General features: G+C 39.6%; 1 long non-coding RNA gene across 1 annotated transcript; it reads left to right on the top strand.

The window, feature by feature from the left end:
• The first annotated feature begins 19,091 nt into the window (after positions 1–19,091).
• LOC308627122 lies at positions 19,092–20,453 on the top strand. The gene is made up of 2 exons (XR_014017354.1): positions 19,092–19,424; positions 19,890–20,453. It is a non-coding gene; the product is annotated as an uncharacterized lncRNA (long non-coding RNA).
• Positions 20,454–20,797: the final 344 nt, after the last annotated feature.

Below are 20,797 nucleotides of genomic sequence, written 5' to 3'. Positions count from 1 at the left end.
GGTCGAACCAGCCTTGCCGGGAGAGGGAACCGAAGCCGAGTTTTGTTGGCGACTCTCCCAGTTAATGGTGGCTTTGGCTTGTCTTGGGACAGCGTGTTCTTAGGCGATGCTGGCAACGTCCCAGCGGAGGAATTGGGGCAGGTATTATTGTCCCGTTTGACAGCTGTGGAAACTGAGGCTGCCACCCCAACGAACGTGGAGCAGCCACAACTAGAATCCTGCTCATCTGAATCCAAGCACCTTTCCTAGTGGCCTTGCCGCCAGTCGCTGAAGCAGAAGGAAGAGGGTCCAGAAGGTCCAGAAGGAACTGGGAAAAAATGAGGGTCAGTCAGTGTCCAGAACGGCTGAATATTGAGTGTCTTCTGCTAAAATCACTTCTGCCCTGACAGACTCTCAGATTAACTTCCTCTTCGTATTTCCTCTTTGGTGGCGTTATCAGAACTATTAATGTTTCCTTTGTGGTTTTTAGCGAAATTCAGAATCATCTTCGACAAATACGAAATGGTACAATCATATGTGTCAGTATTCGGGTATTCTAGAAACTTAGGAAATGCATATAAGGGTTTGAAAAAAAATTTCAGCTCACTAAATGAGCCAAAGATAGGCATAGGCATTCACATTAACTAAAAGGTAACATCGTGCTTTGTATTATTTAGCTGCTAAAACTTCATTTGCCCTTGACTGTCTTGGTTATTAAAATTTTCATCTAAGTTTATATTTAGCTTTTTTTAACTAGAAAATAAATTCCTTGAGCTGCTACTTTTCTAAACTTCTGTGTAAAATAGAGATAGTATTTTTTTGTCCTAAACTCTCAGCCTCAAAAAAATCAACTCAAAAATACTAGTTTACTCCAGTTCAAGGGATGAAGTGGCTTTGAAGATGTTCTGTATGGAGTTTTAAACATGGGAGAGGGTGTCAAAATCCTACATGTTTTGTTATACTCACTTACCTTCACTTTTCTTCCCTTAACCCTCATTTTAATTCTTTTTATTACTTCATTCCCTGTTTTCTCTTTTTGAATATTTGTCTAACAGCATCAAGCTTCAGTCTGTAAATATTCTGGAGACTTTTCAATCTGGAGGCTCACTTATTTCCAGGCGTATTTAAAACAAACGGGACAAAGAGAATCTCTAAAGCCTCACTGAGTTTGGTATAATAGAAATTGCTTTCAAGTGAAAATCTGTTCATTTGTGGAAAGGACAAATGAAGAAGCACACCCCTGGGTCCCTCCCACACAGCAGGGAGGTCTGGTATGTATGGGTTAAGGAGTGGTAAGGAGCCTAAATCATGGAATCCCTGGGCGGGTCTGCTGGATGAAAAAGCTAGGGGAAAACTTGAAATAAATTAATGAAATAGGTTAAGTCCCTACAAGAGTGAAACACATCGTTTATTTAAGTTTATTAATGCTTACAATTATTTGACTGATGGAAAGTCTGAAGGATTTGGAGTTTCCTTGGGGCCCACTCCCTCTCACCCTGGAACATGTGATTTTGCCAGGAAGTGATTGTGGCAGAATAAACCTCTCCTGCCTGTATCAGTCATCTGCTGCTGTTGCTGCTTGCATCACTGAGGCTGTGATGATGATTTTCTCTTCCTGGTAACTAGAGAGCCTGCAGTCCTACACCGGGTGCAGGCACTGGTCTCTGCTCTTTAATGACTATCCTCACTACCACCCCCTCCCCCCCAAATGCCTTCCACCATAACCATTCAAAGCTTGGATCTCCTTAAGTCTCAGTGCCTCGGGTTATCTACACAACCTCAGCCTTGCCTCCTCCACTTGGCCAATTAGGGCAAATATGAGGAGCCCTCTAAGCAAAGATAGGGAAAATCGAGCAAAAGGCAAGTATCCCTCCTTGAATGTTAGGCTTGTTGTGCCAAGCTCTGTGGCGAGATGCTGTACAATTTCTGATGCCTTCATCACCTCCAGGACTGGTGCTCACCTGGGCAAGGTCTGTCTAAGAGAAGCACTCCACTGGATGTGTAAGGACACCTCCTACAATGAATAGATACGAGAAACGGCGATCTGGATCTGTGAGCTGCAGCAAATCCAGCCCATCATTTTGCCCTGTTTTGTTGCTCTCTCCAGCGTCTTAACTTATTGCCTGCCTGGTCTACAATCTTAGATTTCCACCCTGTGCCTGGTGTGCTTCCCCAGCTCTGGGACTATTTGTTGGAAATCTAGTCTTTGCTGTTGGAATCTACTTCGGCGTCATCTAGGTTTATTTTTCTGACTTCAGTTCTTCCTAGTTCTCCTGTAGTTTTGTCCCAGGCCTGTTATACCTAGTGAAGTCCCTACCAGTGTCAGCAGCTCTAGCTCCCCGGGTACCACTCTGCCTGTTCCTAGATAGCCTTCGCCATCACTTCAGACTTTCCTGCTCTCAACCTGGTTCATCACTCTGTTCTGCGACAGCAGTTTCTAAGCTGGATGGCACTTGGCATCTTCTCACATGCTGTCCGCCTTGCAGAATATAGCATGCAGTGGACACCTTTTGGGGGTGTCTGTTTAACCCAAGGTCCTCCACTCTGAGAACCAGTCCTCTCCCAATAGCTGGAGTGTAGCCCCTTGATCTAAGTACCCCCTACTCTCAGGCTCCAGCTTGGAATTTGGAATTTTGAGGGAGTGACACAAAGGTGACTTAGAGGTTATTCATGACGGTGTGGTGGAGTTCAGGGTCCAGTGGCATAAGGTGAGTGTCTAGGGGTAGGGAGGGCCCAGGAGCAGCAAGTGTCCAGTGCTGCTGGTGCCTGCATCCTAAGCAGACCATCCCTATGGCAGGACCTGGACTCTGCCCCACCTCCCTTGGTTCCTGCCTCAGCCTGCTCCACCAATCCTCCTGTTCATTCTCTGAACTTCCAAAATTAAATTCTTTTTCTGCTTAAGTTAAGTAGAGACCTTCTGTTCTTTGCAAATAAGAGCCACTGTTAGTTTCTGCTACTTACTCATACTGCTGACAGTAAACTCAAGTGCTGTGCGGGCAGCACCTCCTGCACCCTGCACACAGTGGGGGTGGGTGAGGGCTGGGGGGAACTCGTTTTCAGGGAGACGATGAAGCAGATGCATAGTGAGAAGCTTTTCTGGGGATAAGAGCTTGTAAGACCCCAATGTCAACTCTAGTTGCCTTGAGCCACATGTAAGACCCCAAGAGTAGAACATAGCTGGCAAATCAGTCCCTCCTCCAGCTGCCAGGGGCAGTCATTGCTTTTTTAAAATTTTTAATTTATTTTTGGCTGTGTTGGGTCTTCGTTGCAGTGTGTGGGCTTCTCACCGTGGTGGCTTCTCTTGTTGCGGAGCACGGGCTCTAGATGTGCAGGCTTCAGTAGTTGCAGCACGCAGGCTCAGTAGTTGTGGTGCACGGGCTTAGTTGCTCTGAGGCATGTGGGATCATCCCAGACCAGGGATCGAACCTGTGTCCCCTGCATTGGCAGGTGGATTCTTAACCACTATGCCACCAGGGAAGTCCAGTCATTGCTTTTACATCACAGCAGGCATCTACCCTTTCTCCCAGAGCACCACCTCCATCCTCAAAATCCTTCTCAACACAACGATTCAGGCCGCAAACACCTGAAATTGATGTTAGATGTTGAAACCCATTTGATACCTCTGCCCTATAGGCTTATAATTTCCTCCCAAGATCTATATGTACAAGTCCTGTAGCCACTCCCAAGTGTTTGACCTGATACATTAAGCTGATGTGTGGTCAGTGTCTCTGACAGTGAGTATAAACACGACCGAAATTGCTACCAGATTGCTACTTCCTGGAAATCTTTACAAATGGGTTATAAAAAGTAGAACATAACTTTGCTTAAAGGCGAGAAGTTAGAATGTTTACCTACATCAAAGCTTTAGAAAAGAAACTATACATCAGTCATGCTCTTATCTCTTAAATTAACTAACATCAGATCATGAAACATAAAGGACTGGAATCAGGGAACTCTTTTTTATCAGATATTTTGCAAGCTAACACTGCGGTTGGGGTTTAAAAATACGTTTGGAATGAATCTATGGCTTTGAAAAGCTCTTTTAACATTGTTTTAAAGCTAGGTTTTCTTTTTGTACTTTCAGTGGTATAGATCATTATTTTTTGCATTGTGTCTGAGCAATTAAAATCTGACAAGATCGTATTATATGATGTACACCATAATGCACTTTTAATTCTTTAGCAAAGTGTATTTACGCTTCTTTTACTTGTATATGAAGAAGGCTTTTGAGTACTTGCAATAGCTACTTAATTGCTCTTCTTTCTAGGGGAATATTTTACATAACGAATATCTAACATAAGATCTATGCTTTGATGAAATGTCTTAGGCCATGTGAATGAATTAATGTGACTGCAACACCGATACCAGGGTTGTAAAAACCATGGCTGTCTGTTATTGAGCCCTTACCATATGCCGGGTGCTTTACCTGAGTCATTCACTGAATCCTCATAATCACTCTGGAGGTTAGTAGTATTATTCCCATTTGCAGATTGGATCCCATTGCAGAAAAGAAATTATTTTTTAAATGTATTTCAATGACTATGTAAAACAGCATTTGTTTCTCCAAATTCTAAAATAATTAAAATTGGTAAACTGCCTTTATAATTAGGAAATATAAATAAGAAATGTGGGATTCTACAAATTTCATAGGAAATTCTTTAATGTATAATCTTGTATCTCTAAGAAAGGGTTGGGGACAAACTTAAAAGATGCATGAGATTAACCTAAAAAGAATGAATTCAATTTAGAAAAAACTATGAATTGAATATTAACTTTCTGGAGGTTAGTATTTGGCATCTATCAAGGCAGTCTTCCAATGACACCTCCCTTGAACCATGGTCTTCAGTTGAAGAACCAAATATCTGAGAAATGACTATATATACAGCATATATAATTACCTGGCCAAATAAAAAGTATGTAGGTTAAATGAATGTTAAGGTTTATATTTTAATCTGCCAAGGCTAGGTAACTGTAGTTAAGCCTTGCATGGTAACATAACTCAGTGATTAGAGTCAGTAAAACAGCTAGTAACCCAAACTAGGTAAGGTTGTTTAATATTTTAAAAATCAGCTGATTCATTCATTCATAAAGCATTCATAGACTATCTCCTGACAAATTCTGTATATTTCAGTTTATGCTGTATTAAAAGAGATCTTACGACTTTATTAACTTGAAGAATTGGAAAATTAATGGCAGTATACTTTCTTTGTATTGAAATTCAACAAATTAAATATTAATAGATTTTCAAAGATTTTATGTGGACTTTTTTTTCAGGGAAAAAGGAATTAATATCCTACCACATTTAATGTTAAAATACATAGGTTTTTTTTTGGATATTCATTGGAGACTAATACAATCAGTTTTTACACTTTATACCTAATTTAATTAAAAAATTTTTTTTTTGCTTAGAAGAGCTAGCCACTATATTTTAAAATTATCTTTTATCATCATTTCCATTTCTTTATAGTGGACTAATCTACAACCATTTCAAATTTTTGAACGCTGAGTTCTGGTCATTAATTCCTGTGGGCCTATGTCCTTCTGAATATTTGAAAGCATGTTTACTAAAGAATCAACAGCCATGCACTGAAGAATCAAAGAGTGTACAATGACTCACACTAAAGAGGATGCTATTTAAATAATCCAAATGTGACTAACTTCAAAGTAGAGATTTTTTTTTTTTGGACACCTGGTAATTTTGGCATAAAATAGAAAATTGGCACTCATGCTCATTTCACGTAAAATTAATTCCAACAAGTTAAAATAGAAGCAGAGCTGGAGACCAAGGAATGGATGTTTTGTTTTGAAAACCAGACTGGGAATTCTGTTTATATTATAGTAAGGCCCTTTTAAAATTTATTTGAACTTCTGCTCAGGAAAATATTTAGATTTTCCTTAGCCCTCTTAAGGACCTATTGTCTAGTTGTGGATTTTATTTGAAAACCTTAAAACAGAAAAAAAAAATTCCTCCTTTTGTCAAAGTCTCCAAGCCTCACATATTCTCTTTAAAAATCACCAGTCTCATTTCCTTTGAGATGATGAGCTATACATCCAAAGAACAAAACATTTCCTGAGTCTGTTTAGAGTACATAGGATTAGTTCCTAAGTGTTTGTCATGTACCCTCAAGAACCTGGTAGAAAGTAAAAAACAAAACAAGAAAGCCAGAAACCTCCCAAAGAATACAGAAATTTATATAAAATCTTGAGATGGTAAATAGCACAGAATTACGTAAAGTCCTAGGGAGTATTTGATAAGTTTGGTCATTTAGACACATAAACACTTATTAAGCTTTACGTTCCTTAAGATAGAAAGCTATGACAGTGGAAAGATGTTTGGACTGGGAATAAATACTAACTCTGGTCCAACTGCTAGTGGATATGGGGTTTCTTCTTTTTTTTTTTTTAAATTTGTTTGTCATTTATTTTTATTATTGAGCTGTAATTATTCTTTGTACATTCTGGATACAAGTGCCTTATGAGACATAATGATTCGCAGTAATGTTCTCCCATTCTGTGGGTTGTCTTTTCACTTTTTAAAAATCAATTATTTATTTATTTATGACTGTGTTGGGTCTCCGTTGCTGCATGCGGGCTCTCTCTAGTTGTGGCGAGCGGGGCCTACTCTTCTTTGCTGTGCGCGGACTTCTCATTTCGGTGGCTTCTCTTGTTGCGGAGCACAGGCTCTAGGTGCGCGGGCTTCAGCAGTTGTGGCACACGGGCTTAGTTGCTCCACGGCATGTGGGATCATCGCGGACCAGGGATTGAACCTGTGTCCCCTGCATTGGCAGGTGGATTCCTAACCACTGTGCCACCAGGGAAGTCCTGGACATGGGGTTTCTTTAGGGGTGAAGAAAGTATCCTGGAATCAGATAGTGGTAATGGTTGCACAACTTAGTGAATAAACTAAAAACCACTGAATTGTACACTTTAAAGGGTGAATTTTGTGGCATGTAAATTGTATCTTGATTAAAAGAAAATTCTGGTTGCAGAATTTTATTCCCTTCTGTAACTATGTAATCTTTTCCCCCCAGCTTTATTGAGGTATAATTGACACATAACAATGTGTGAGTTTAAGGCTTGCAAGGTGATGATTTTGATACCCGTATATATTGTGAAATGATTACCACAATAAGGTTAGTTAGCACATCAAACACCATTTATGCTACATAGACTAGATCAAAGGAATAAGTATAAAGTACATAAATGTAGGGAACTAAATGCCATTATGTAATTTGCAACGGAAAGAGTAGGATACTGGGACAACTGACTATCCATTTGGAGAAAGAAAAATTTCTCTTGAAGATTTTGTGTAAATGTATTGGCCATTCATATTTCTAATTTTGTGAATTGTCCTTTACCAGCTTTGCATTTAGGTGTGATTATCTTTATGAATTTGTAAGTGCCCTATTTTGAGATTTTGAATTCTTCATTTTTCATAAACAATGGCAACATTTCCCCCAAGTTTTCATGTGCCATTTAACTTTATTTGTAGGTTTTCTTTTAATACAGGGAACTTGAGAAATATTTTATTCCATTTATCAATCTCTTCCTTTTTGGTTTCTTTTAAATCACCAGTCTTAAAATTTCCTTTCCAACCTAAAATTATTTATATATTTTTTCCTAGTATTTTTGTGATTTTTTTTGCATTAAAAAATTTAGTCCGTTTGAATATGTTTGATGTTGCAGGACATGAAGTAGCAATCTTATTTTTCTTTTTTTTTCCTAAATGGATAGTCAGTTGTCCCACTATTCTCTTCCTTCCACTAGGATTACATTTATCTCTTTTTCTTGCCTGATTGTTCTGACTAGGAATTCCAGGACTAGGTTGAATGGGAATTGTGAGAGTGGGCACTTTTGTCTCATTCCTGATTTTATAGGAAAAGCTTTTCGCTTTTCACTATTGAGTGTGATATTAGCTATGAGTTTCTTAGATATAGTTTATATTATGTGAGCTATGTTCCTTCTACACTCAATTTCTTGAGAGCTTTGATCATGAAGGTGTGTTGAATTTTGTCAAATGCTTTTTCTGCATCTATTGAGAAGATCATATAATTTTTATCCTTCATTCTATTAATGTGATGTATCACGTTTCTTAGCTATATAATCTTAAGTAAGTTTCCCAGGTTCTTAAGACTTCAGTTTTTCCACTGTAAAGTGAAGGGGTTTTATTAGAGCAATGCTTTTTACACCGTGGTTTGCAATCCTTGGTGAGTGGCAAAATCAATTTAGTGGAGGGCAACCAGCATCTTAAAAAAAAAGAAAAAGAAACAAATATCTGAGTGTATTGCATATAAGAAGTATTATTTTGCCAAACTCTTATTTCCCTTATATGCGAATACATAAGGAGTCATGATGTAAAATATGGGTTTTTTTCACTGTTGGTTACAATAAAAAAGTTAGCTGATTTGTAATCTCCCTCTTATAAAATTCTGTCAATTTACACTGTTCAATTTGGTAGCAGCAAAATCTCCAATCCTAACTGCAAACTATGAAGCAGTATAATCATTATGATCCTTCCCATTTTATAGGCAAAGAAAATGTGGGAAAGAGAAGTTAATAATTAAAACAAAAACATACAGCTAGAAGTGATAGAGCTGGTAATTGAACCCAAGTAGCTTAATTTTAGAGCTGCCACTTTTAACCACTATATCATTCTATCTAGAATTTTGGCAATACATTTTTTTTTTTTTTTTTTTTTTGCGGTAGGCAGGCCTCTCACTGTTGTGGCCTCTCCCGCTGCGGAGCACAGGCTCAGCGGCCATGGCTCACAGGCCCAGCCGCTCCACAGCATGTGGGATCTTCCCGGACCGGGGCACGAACCCGTGTCCCCTGCATCAGAAGGCGGACTCTCAACCACTGCGCCACCAGGGAAGCCCTGGCAATAAATTTTTAAAGTTTTAAATTGACCTACAATCCTGTAGCCCTTCTCCACTTAATATTATAGAATTTTGTATTTTTGGTGAATATTGGTTTTGTATTTTTGGTGAATATTGGTTTAAAAAAAAAAAGAGTTTCCTTGATATTAAATAAACCTCATCTGAGAAATCATTAAAAAGGGTAGGGGAGGGAGTATCAGCACATCAGTTCAGACCATCAACTCACTTCTTAATGCCCTTTGTAGATCCCAAGATTTTGGCTGAGTAGTAGAAACTTTTCACTTAAAAACAAACAAAACAAACAAACAAACAAAGGTGTTTCTGCAATAAAGAATCTTCCCCTAAGAATAAAGCTCCTATAATTCCTTTGCTACATTCTATTGAAATAACGAGTTGTTCAACTTTAGCTCAGTTGAATTTGGCCACAAAAATACCTAGTATTTTTCCTCAGATCAAAATTGTTCTAATTAGCTCCCCAGGAAGGCAAAAGAAGCCTGAGAAATAAGATGCAGAATTTAGATGATGCACTGAAGTCAATGTAATGAAAACAGTAACAACAAAGGTCAAGTTCTGTCTTCCTATCTTATTTCTTCTTGATGATAGCTGTATCCTGTGACACACACACATACTCACTCTTCTACTAATTCAACAAACACAAAATTATTTTGACATGGTCCCAGCTTCTCAAGATGACTCCAATCTCTTGGCAATAAAAATTGGAAACCATCATTTGTTAAGTGTTTGTTTTTACTAGACTTTTGCCCTGATTTATATGCTGATTTTTTGTTTGTTTTTTGTGATACGCGTGCCTCTCACTGTTGTGGCCTCTCCTGTTGCGGAGCACAGGCTCCGGACGTGCAGGCTCAGCGGCCATGGCTCACGGGCCCAGCCGCTCCGCGGCATGTGGGATCTTACAGGACCAGGGCACAAACCCATGTCCCCTGAATTGGCAGGCAGACTCTCAACCACTGCGCCACCAGGGAAGCCCTTATATGTTGATTTAAATGGTCTTCACCGCAATTTGTGAGATTACTCCACTTTTTATTTTCATTTTTAAAAAGTATTTATTTATTTATTTGGCTGCACTGGGTCTTAGTTTCAGCACGCTAGGTCTTCATTGCTGCATGCAGGATCTAGTTCCCTCACCAGGGATCGAACCCAGATGCCCCACCCCTTGCATTGGGAGCGCAGAGTCTTAACCACTGGACCACCAGGGAAGTCCCTACTCTACTTTTTATTTTATTTTATTTTAAATTATTTATTAATTTATTTTTGGCTGCGTTGGGTCTTTGTTGCTGCACATGGGCTTTCTCTTTTTTTTTTAACATCTTTATTGGAGTATAATTGCTTTACAATGTTGTGTTAGTTTCTGCTATATAACAAAGTGAATCAGCTATATGTATACATATATCCCCATATCCCCTCCATCTTGCATCTCCCTCCCACCCTCCCTATCCCACCCCTCTAGGTGGTTACAAAGCACCGAGCTGATCTCCCTGTGCAATGCAGCTGCTTCCCACTAGCTATCTATTTTACATTTGGCAGTGTATATATGTCAAAGCTACTCTCTCACTTTATCCCAGCTTACCCTTCCCCCCTCCCCGTGTCCTCAAGTCCATTCTCTACATCTGTGTCTTAATTCCTGTCCTGCCCCTAGGTTCTTCAGAACCTTTTTTTTTTTTTTTAAGATTCCATATATGTATGTGTTAACATAGAGTATTTGTTTTTTTCTTTCTGACTTACTTCACTCTGTATGACAGACTCTAGGTCCATCCATCTCACTGCAAATAACTCAATTTTGTTTCTTTTTATGGCTGAGTAATATTCCATTGTATATATGTGCCACATCTTCTTTATCCATTCATCTGTTGATGGACACTTAGGTTGTTTCCATGTCCTGGTTATTGTAAATAGTGCTGCAATGAACACTGTGGTACATGACTCTTTTTGAACTTGGTTTTCTCAGGGTATATGCCCAGTAGTGGGATTGCTGGGTCGTATGGTAGTTCTATTTTTAGTTTCTTAAGGAAACTCCATACTGTTCTCCATAGTGGCTGTATCAATTTACATTCCCACCAACAGTGCAAGAGGGTTCCTTTTTCTCCACACCCTCTCCAGCATTTATTGTTTGTAGATTTTTTGATGATGGCCATTCTGACCAGTGAGAGGTGATACCTCATTGTAGTTTTGACTTTTATTTCTCTAATGATTAGCGATGTTGAGCATCCTTTCATGTGTTTGTTGGCAATCTGTATGTCTTCTTTGGAGAAATGTCTATTTAAGTCTTCTGCCCATTTTTGGATTGGGTTGTTTGTTTTCTTGATATTGAGCTGCATGAGCTGCTTTTATATTTTAGAGATTAATCCTTTGCAGTTGCTTTGTTTGCAAATATTTTCTCCAATTCTGAGGGTTGTCTTTTTGTTTTGTTTATGGTTTCCTTTGCTGTGCGAAAGCTTTTAAGTTTCATTAGGTCCCATTTGTTTATTTTTGTTTTTATTTCCATTTCTCTAGGAGGTGGGTCAAAAAGGTTCTTGCTGTGATTTATGTTGTAGAGTGTTCTGCCTATGTTTTCCTCTAAGGGTTTTATAGTGTCTGGCCTTATATTTAGGTCTTTAATCTATTTTGAGTTTGTTTTTGTGTATGGTGTTAGGGAGTGTTCTAATTTCATTCTTTTACATGTAGCTGTCCAGTTTTCCCAGCACCACTTATTGAAGAGGCTGTCTTTTCTCCTTCATATATTCTTGCCTCCTTTATCAAAGATAAGGTGAACATATGTGTGTGGGTTTAGCTCTGATCATATGTGCGTGGGTTTATCTCTTTCTACCCTGTTCCATTGATCTATATTTCTGTTTTTGTGCCAGTACCATACTGTCTTGATTACTGTAGCTTTGGAGTATAGTCTAAAGTCAGGGAGCCTGATTCCTCCAGCTCCGTTTTTCTTTCTCAAGATTGCTTTGACTATTCAGGGTCTTTTGTGTGTCCATGCAAATTGTGAAATTTTTTGTTCTAGTTCTGTGAAAAATGTCATTGGTAGTTTGACAGGGATTGCATTGAATCTGTAGATTGCTTTGGGTAGTACAGTCCTTTTCACAATGTTGAGTCTTCCAATCCAAGAACGTGGTATATCTCTCCATCTATTTGTAACATCTTTAAATTCTTTCATCAGTGGCTTATAGGTTTCTGCATACAGGTCTTTTGTCTCCTTAGGTAGGTTTTTTCCTAGGTATTTTGTTGCAATGGTAAATGGGAGTGTTTCCTGAATTTCTCTTTCAGATTTTTCATCATTAGTGTATAGGAATGCAAGAGATTTCTGTGCATTAATTTTGTATCCTGCTACTTTACCAAATTCACTGATTAGCTCTAGTAATTTTCTGGTAGCATATTTAGGATTCTCTATGTATAGTGTCATGTCATTTGCAAACAGTGACAGCTTTACTTCTTCTTTTCCAATATGGATTCCTTATTTCTTTTTCTTCTCTGATTGCTGTGGCTAAAACTTCCAAAACTATGTTGAATAATAGTGGTGAGAGTGGGCATCCTTGTCTTGTTCCTGATTTTAGAGGAAATTGTTTCCGTTTTTCACCATTGAGAACGATGCTGGCTGTGGGTTTGTCATATATGGCCTTTATTATGTTGAGGTAAGTTCCCTCTATGCCTACTTTCTGGAGAGTTTTTATCATAAATGAGTTGGGCTTTCTCTAGTTGTGTCGAGTGGGGGCTATTCTTCATTGTGGTGCATGGGTTTCTTTCTCTTTGCTGTGGCTTCTCTTGTTGCGGAGCACGGGCTCTAGGCATGTGGGCTTCAGTAGTTGCAGTGCATGGGCTCAGTAGTTATGGTGCATGGGCTCAGTAGTTGTGGTGCATGGGCTTAGTTGCTCCATGGCATGTGGGATCTTCCCAGACAAGGGATCGAACCCGTGTTCCCTGCAGTGGCAGGTGGATCCATTTTTTTAAAAATTTATTTATTTCTTTATGTATTTATTTTTGGCTGTGTTGGGTCTTCCTCACTGCATGTGGGCTTTCTCTAAGTTGTGGCAAGCAGGGGCTACTCTCCGTTGCGGTGCGCGGGCTTCTCATTGTGGTGGCTTCTCTTGTTGCAGTGCACAGGCTCTAGGCCTGTGGGCTTCAGTAGTTGTGGCACATGGGCTCAGTAGTTGTGGCTCACGGGCTCAGGAGTTGTGACTCACGGGTTCTAGAGAGCGGGGTCAGTAGTTGTGGCACACAGGCTTAGCTGCTCCGTGGCATGTGGGATCTTCCTGGATCAGGGCTCAGACCCATGTCCCCTGCATTGGCAGGTGGATTCTTAACCACTGTGCCACCAGGGAAGTCCTCTACTTTTTAAAAACTGAAACTTAGTTAAGATAACTTGGTATTAAATGATCTGGCTTGAGTTAAATCCCAGATTTTTTGGGCCAAGCCTGGTAGTTTTTCCCACTATCCGGCTCTGAAGTGTTGCCCCTCCCTCAATGCACCTCCATACACAGCATACATGTATTTAGTATGGTTTCTGTTGTTGTGATTATTTGAAATAAATGTAACATGTTTACCCGGACATTTCCATTTTTTAGCTTCCATCTGCTATAGGATCTATGTTTTACTAATACAGAATATTTAGAAGATTTAGTTTAAACACAGGGACTTTTATTCTTTTATCTTTGGTTCAGCTCAAATCTTGATTATTTCCTGTATATTTGCAGTCACATACACATTTTTCACATTTCCTTTTTAATGCTTTGCTATGAATTGTTAAACTTAAATCCTGCAGTTAATGCCTAATGGGCCAGGAACAATGTAGCTATTTAGACAGAATTTTGCAAATTAATCGTGAAACTTAAAGAGGAATGGAGACCCCATGTTGAGTTAAAGAAAAAAAACAAACCAACAACTATAATCCTATTCTTGGAGCAAGGCTTGAGATAATGATCCCCACAAAGAAGGTAAGTGATGTAAAGAAAAAGCATTTGTATAAAGCATAAAATAAGAAATGAACTTCAAACTTATAAAATCTAGATTTCCCTTGCGGTCCAGTGGGTAAGACTCCACACTCCCCACGCAAAGGGGCCCAGGTTCAATCCCTGGTCGGGGAACTAGACCCCACGTGACTGCTGCAACTAAGAGTTCACATGCCGCAACTAAGAAGCCCACATGCTGCAAGTAAGAGTCAGCATGCTGCAACTAACACCTGCTGCAGCCTAAATAAATAAATAAATAATAAATAAATAATTTTTTAAAAATTATAAAAACTATTTTGGAAAAATCAGATTATAAACTTCAAGACACAGGAAGAACACATTTAACAGAGATTTTAGCCAAGTAGGAAGAACACGGAACCAGTGTGAAAAATGTAATGGGTCTAGCCACATACAAGCTTTCTGGCCAATTATTTTCTAAGGCAGATATCATTAATTTCACAGTTACTAAGTGCCAGGCAAATTTCCTGTACTTTACATCATCTTACCCATTTAATCCCTCACAACAATCTTATAAATTTAGGTATAAATGAAGCTAAAATCTCCAGAGAGTTAGAACTGTTCTTTTGTGATGAATATCCTTTTCATTTTATACCAAGTAAGAAGATAGAGAATAAAATTCTTATTCTTTTTTTTGGCCGCGCCGCATGGCCTGTGGGATCTTACTCCCCCCGACCAGGTGTCAAACCCAGGCCCGTGGCAGTGAGAGCACCGAGTCTTAACCACTGGACTGCCAGGGAATTCCCAAGAATAAAATTTTAATTGATGAATTTTAAAGAAACTAAGCCTTAGCAAAGCTAATGTGTCCATGTGTGTGCAGTTATAACAAACAGATTCAGTGAATTACTCAAGGTTAAACAACTAGAAAGTGAGTTACAGCTGGCACAAACTGTTTCTTTTTACTCTATTCAGATGTGAACTATAAAGTGTTACAGAATCATTATTTTTCCATTCTCCTTGTCTTTTTGGAAATTTTCTTGGATGGACCTTAAGAAGCTTGTATTAGTTAAGGTTCTGCACAGAAACAGAACCAATGGGATATGTGTGTGTAGTTGTATGTGTATGTGTGTATTGAGAGAGACATACACACATGGAGAGAGAAAGAGAGGAGAGAGAGAGAGAGAGAGAGAGAGAGAGAGAGAGAGAGAGAGAGAGAGATTGATGATAAGGAATTGGCTCATACAACTATGGAGGCTGACAAGTCCCAAGGTCTGCAGGGTGACTCAGCAAACTGGGACCCAGAAGAGCCAATGGTGTAGTTCCAGTTCTAGTCCAAAGGCCTGAGAACAGGAAGAGCTGATGTTTCAGCTCTAGTTTGAAGACGGGAAAAAGCCAGTGAGTGTCCCAGTTTGAAGTCAGTCCAGCAGGAGGAATTCTCCCTTACTTGGGGGAGGGTCAGCTTTTTTTGTTCTCTTTAGGCTTTCATCTGATTGGATGAGGCCCACCCACATTAGGGAGGGCAATTCATGTAATGTTTTTAATTTTTAAAAAATTTATTTACTTATTTTTGGCTGCGTTGGGTCTTCGTTGCTGTGCGTGGGCTTTCTCTAGTTGCGGCAAGCGGGGGCTACTCTTCCTTGCAGTGCGTAAGCTTCTCATTGCGGTGGCTTCTCTTTGTTGCAGAGCACGGGCTCTAGGGGTGCGGGCTTCAGTAGTTGTGGATTGTGGGCTCTAGAGCGCAGTCTCAGTAATTGTGGTGCCCAGGCTTAGTTGCTCTGAGGCATGTGGGATCTTCCTGGACCAGGGCTCAAACCTGTGTCCCCTGCATCGGCAGGCAGATTCTTAACCACTGCGCCACCAGGGACGTCCCCATGTAATGTTAATCTCATCCAGAAACACCCTCACACACGTGGTCCAGAATAATGTTTGACCAAGTATCTTGGCATCACATGGCTCAGGCAAGTTGACACATAAAATTAACCATCACAGATCTTTACCACTCAAGTCATATAGTCAGTTGAATATCCCAAATCTATTGCACTAAAACATCGTGGGCTACATATTTAGTCCTCAATGTGTATTTATACAAGTTCCTTTTGTTGAGATAGTACAGCATGGTGGTGAGGAGCACCTCTGGTTCAAATTCAAGTTATCAGATATGTGACCTTGACAAGTTACTTCTCTTAGTGTCAGTTTCTTTATCCATTAATTGGGAATAATAATTGTTCCTCCATCTTAGAGTTGTTGTTATGATAATTAAATAAAATAAGAGCATAAAATACTGAGTACAGTGCATGGCTCACAGTATTCACTCAATAAGTGATGGCTACTGTTTAATAAAAAATACTAATGCAGGGACTTCCCTGGTTGTCCAGTGGGTAAGACTCCTTGCTCCCAATGCAGAGGGCCTGGGTTCGATCCCTGGTCGGGGAACTAGATCCTGCATGCATGTTGCAGCTAACAGTATGCATGTTGCAACTAAAGGTCCCATGTGCTGCAGGGAAGATCCCACGTGCTGCAACTAAGACCCAGTGCAGTCAAAAAAAAAAAAAAAGAAAGAAATACTAATACAAATTTAATGAATGTGGCATACCATTACCACTTGTTTGATTTGATCACATAAATATTCTTTTAAAATGTCATTATGTTTTTAATTTTAAACACTCAAGTGAAATAATAATTCTTAGCAGGTACCATTCATTTATATTTCTATCTTTATTTCCTAGTGCAACGCCTGATACATAGTAAGCACATGATAACAATTTTAAGAATACTTATATTGTATCAAAAAATATAATTTAGGGTGTTTGAATTCTGTCACCCTAAAAATATAGAAAATTTGAGAATAATTTTTATGCACAAATGCTAATTTGATTTGAAACGAAACATTTGGAGAGGTTATAATAGCAGAAGGCAGGTATTTTCATTTATTTAATATTTGTTTCTTTTTTTAAATTTATTTATTGGCTGCATTGGGTCTTCGTTGCTGCATGCAGGCTTTCTCTAGTTGCGATGAGTGGGGGCCACTCCTTGTTGCGGTGCACGGGCTTCTCATTGCGGTGGCTTCTCTCGTTGCGGAGCACAGGCTTCAGGCATGCAGGCTTCAGTCGTTGTGGCATGTGGGCTCAGTAGTTGTGGCTTGCGGGCTCTAGAGCACAGGCTCAGTAGTTGTAGCGCATGGGCTTAGTTGCTCCACGGCATGTGGGATCCTCCCGGACCAGGGTCCGAACCCGCGTCCCCTGCATTGGCAGGCGGACTCCCAACCACTGCGCCACCAGGGAAGCCCTATTTAATATTTGTTAATTATGTTGCCCTATAAACCCGTGAGCCTATAAACAGTTTCCATAAACAACTAAAGATGACATGAACTTTTCATTGACTGAATCAATAAAGTAAATAATTTGTATCACATTTTAAAATCACACTGGCATAAATATAATGAAAATAATACCTTACATTGAATAATACTTTATACTTTTCAAATAATTCAAATACACTATCACATTTGATTCTTAAAACAACCTTGAAGAGTGGGTAAGTAGATGTTATTATCCTCATTTCAGGGTCAGGAAACTAGAAATGAGAGATTCAAATTAGTATGCCTAACACCAAGCATCAAATTAATGACTACGCTAGAAGCTTTTAACTTAGTATGCTTTCTAATACACCAAACCTCATTAGACTAAATTCCACTCTCCTAAGTAAAAAATATCAGCAAGGTCTTCAGTTAAGAACTGATTTTTCGGGCTTCCCTGGTGGTGCAGTGGTTGAGAGTCTGCCTGCCGATGCAGGGGACACAGGTTCGTGCCCCAGTCCGGGAAGATCCCACATGCCGCGGAGCGGCTGGGCCCGTGAGCCATGGCCACTGAGCCTGCGCGTCCGGAGCCTGTGCTCCGCAACGGGAGAGGCCACAGCAGTGAGAGGCCCGCGTACCGCAAAAAAAAAAAGAAAAAAAAGTGATTTTTCTTCAATACATGTGATTATTAGGCAGTGTTTGTCCCATGCTAAAATCTCAAAATTTTATTTTAATACGAATGCAAAGTAGGTTTTCTACATATCACATCAATACCAAAAAACTATAATCACAGTAATGAATTTTATACTCTTGAGTATTATTTAAGGTAGTTTGGGTCACTAAATAACATCATATAATTTAGATGATAGTTTTCTCATATTAAAGTTAGAGTCTTGGGTTTGACACAACTGTCTTTTTCTATGTTACTATAACATTTTCCCTTTTGATGTGATACTGTTTACTGTGTTGTCTTAAACTCACCAAAAAAAAAAAAAAAATCAGACTTCCCTGGTGGCACAGTGGTTAAGAATCTGCCTGCCACTGCAGAGGACATGGATTTGATCCCTGGTCCGGGAAGATCCCACATGCTGCAGAGTAACTAAGCCCGTGCACCACAATTACTGAGCCTGTGCTCTAGAGCCCGTGCGCCACAACTACTGAAGCCCGCATGCCCTAGAGCCCACATCACAACTACTGAGTCCACGTGCTGCAACTACTGAAGCCCACACGCCTAGAGCCCGTGCTCCGCAACAAGAGAAGTCACCGCAATGAGAAGCCTGCGCACCGCAACGAAGAGTAGCCCCGGCTCGCTGCAACTAGAGAAAGCCTGCGCACAGCAATGAAGACCCAATGCAGCCAAAAAAATAAATAATAAAAATTAAATTAAATTAAAAGAAATTCTTTTTTTAATAGGAGCGAGGTATGCAGTGGAAATAATAGTTTTTGTAATTTGGTGTAAGGGTCATATCCTTAACACCAATTTAAGGGTCAACTTTTTTGTTGTTGAAATTATAATTTTGACAAGATGATAAAATAATTAGAATGACCCCAAGTCTGCCACTCTGATGGTGTAGTTATTTGGTTATCATTGCATAATTTTCTCCTGCTAGTTCATCCCCCAAGTTGGTTTTCCAAAGCCCCAACATAAATGGCTACCTGGTAGTTTTGAGTTCCAGGATCATGTCTTTCACATTATATGCCCTCTTACAGTACCCAGAACCATGCCCTGCATGCAGAAGGTGCTTAATATGTGCTTGAGCAATGAATATATAAATGAAGTTCTTTTGGAAGAGACCTGGGAATACTTCTTTTGTTAGAAGTAAAGATGAATAGATACCTCAACGCTGGGACGTCAAGAACGACAGTCCCATGCAGAAGTGGAGAGAAGCAGCAGACAGCACGGGAAAAGGCAGTAGAGGCAGCACAGAAATGAAGCCCAAGGAAATGAAGGCAAACTGGGACCCGGAAACTAAAGACAGGGGCAAGTCAGGGAAGGGGATGATGTCATCAGAACAACAACAGAGGAAGATAGTTTTGGCAGCAGCTTTTGAATAGACGTTGAAGAAAAAAAATGAGAGAGAGGGGAAAAAGGAAACGGGAAAAGGAAGTCTGCTCAGCACGCAGGATGACATTGTGGTGGGAGGAGAGCTTCCTGTCACAGCTTGATGTTTGCAACATCTGGTCACCTCTTATAACAAGGAAACTTTAGAAACTGGAGCCTTCTCAAGCAACTGGGTTAGAATATGTACGGATTCCACGGCCGTTAACAGTGCTGGCAGACAGGCACATCCGAAGAAAGAAAAAAATATAGACGGAAGACAACTGTGTCTCTTACACTGAGAACACTCCCACTAGTTTTCCAATGTAAGTATTCATATTTGGAAAAGTATATGCTTTACGTGTTTTGGGAATTTATTAGTTTTGTATTAAAATTAAAGTGTTGTAATTTTCTCTTAATTCAATGACCTCAAATGGCGAAATAGCTAAGAAATTTGCAAAGAAAACAGTTGTTTCCAAAGCTAATGATTTTCATGACCCATTTTTCTGTCGCATTGTTTAATTTTTGCGAGATTCCATACCTTGCTTCGTTTACAGTATTGGCCAGTTTTCCACAACGCAATTGTGCCCTCTGGCGTTTCTTAGTATTTAACGATGGCTACTTTGGAGTTTTAGAAAGTGGTCACAGGTAGAACTGACTTGATGAGTAGGGAAAATAGTAAGGATTTCCACCTTATCATTTGTATCAGTCAGTAGAAGTGTGGCTATGTTATGGTAACAAATCAACCCCCGAAATTCAGTGGCTAAAAACACAATTTTTTTTCCTCACAGAAGGTCCAAAGCAGGCTGGCCAGGCCTGTCTACAAGCAGCATCTTGAGAATCCAGGCTTCCTGATCTTGTGAACTCTGCCACCGTGTCAGCTGCCAGACTCAACAGGACAGGGAAACAGATGGAGGGGGCCCACTGGCTTTCACCTGCTCCATCTTGGAAGGGACACATGTCACCCTGCTACTTTCCACTGGCCAGAACTAATCCCCAGCCCAATGGCAAGGTGGCCTGGAGGGTGGGAGAGGCAACTAAGATCTCACATGCCACGTGGCGCAGCCAAAAAAAAAAAAAAAAAGAGCAGCTGGGAAGGAACATATTAGAATATTAGAAATTCTAGCTGTGTTATTCTGGGAAATATTTTTGATTTGAAGTTTTCCATTAGGAGATTATTCTATCAAAAAGAGAATAACAAGAGCAATTTTGATGTTCATAATTCTTCATTTTTGACACTCAAAATTAAATATCCCCTTTTGTATAATGGCAGAAGTGTAGCGACAGACTTCTGTATTACAATTTCTGTTCTGATTGACTTTTGTATAAAATAAAATGTCCCTTGCTCCCCTGTTCTTTGAGAGAACTATCCTCCTTCTCCTGCATCTCTTCCTTGGATGTTTAAGTTATGATTTTTATTGTAATTACTTCTTTCCAACTTTAATTTGGATATATTGGAAAGCTGTTCCCCAAACTGTTGTCCTTACTGACATCCCATCTTGGGGACGTATATTGCATTTATTTATGAAATTTTACAAATTTTGTCTATTACTAGGAAAAATATATTTAAGGAAACTTTATAGTTACTTATTAAGTATTGAGCTTGATGGCTCTTCTCTTGATTTTTTTTATTGTGGTAAAATATATACAACACAAAATTTACCACTTTAACCGTTTTTAAGTGTCTAAGTACATTCAC

The sequence above is a fragment of the Mesoplodon bidens genome, assembly GCF_964165515.1.
Source record: "Mesoplodon bidens genome assembly, chromosome: 13".
NCBI lineage: Eukaryota > Metazoa > Chordata > Mammalia > Artiodactyla > Ziphiidae > Mesoplodon > Mesoplodon bidens.
Note: the sequence above shows the minus strand (reverse complement) of the source record. Positions and strands in the feature narration are given on the sequence as shown.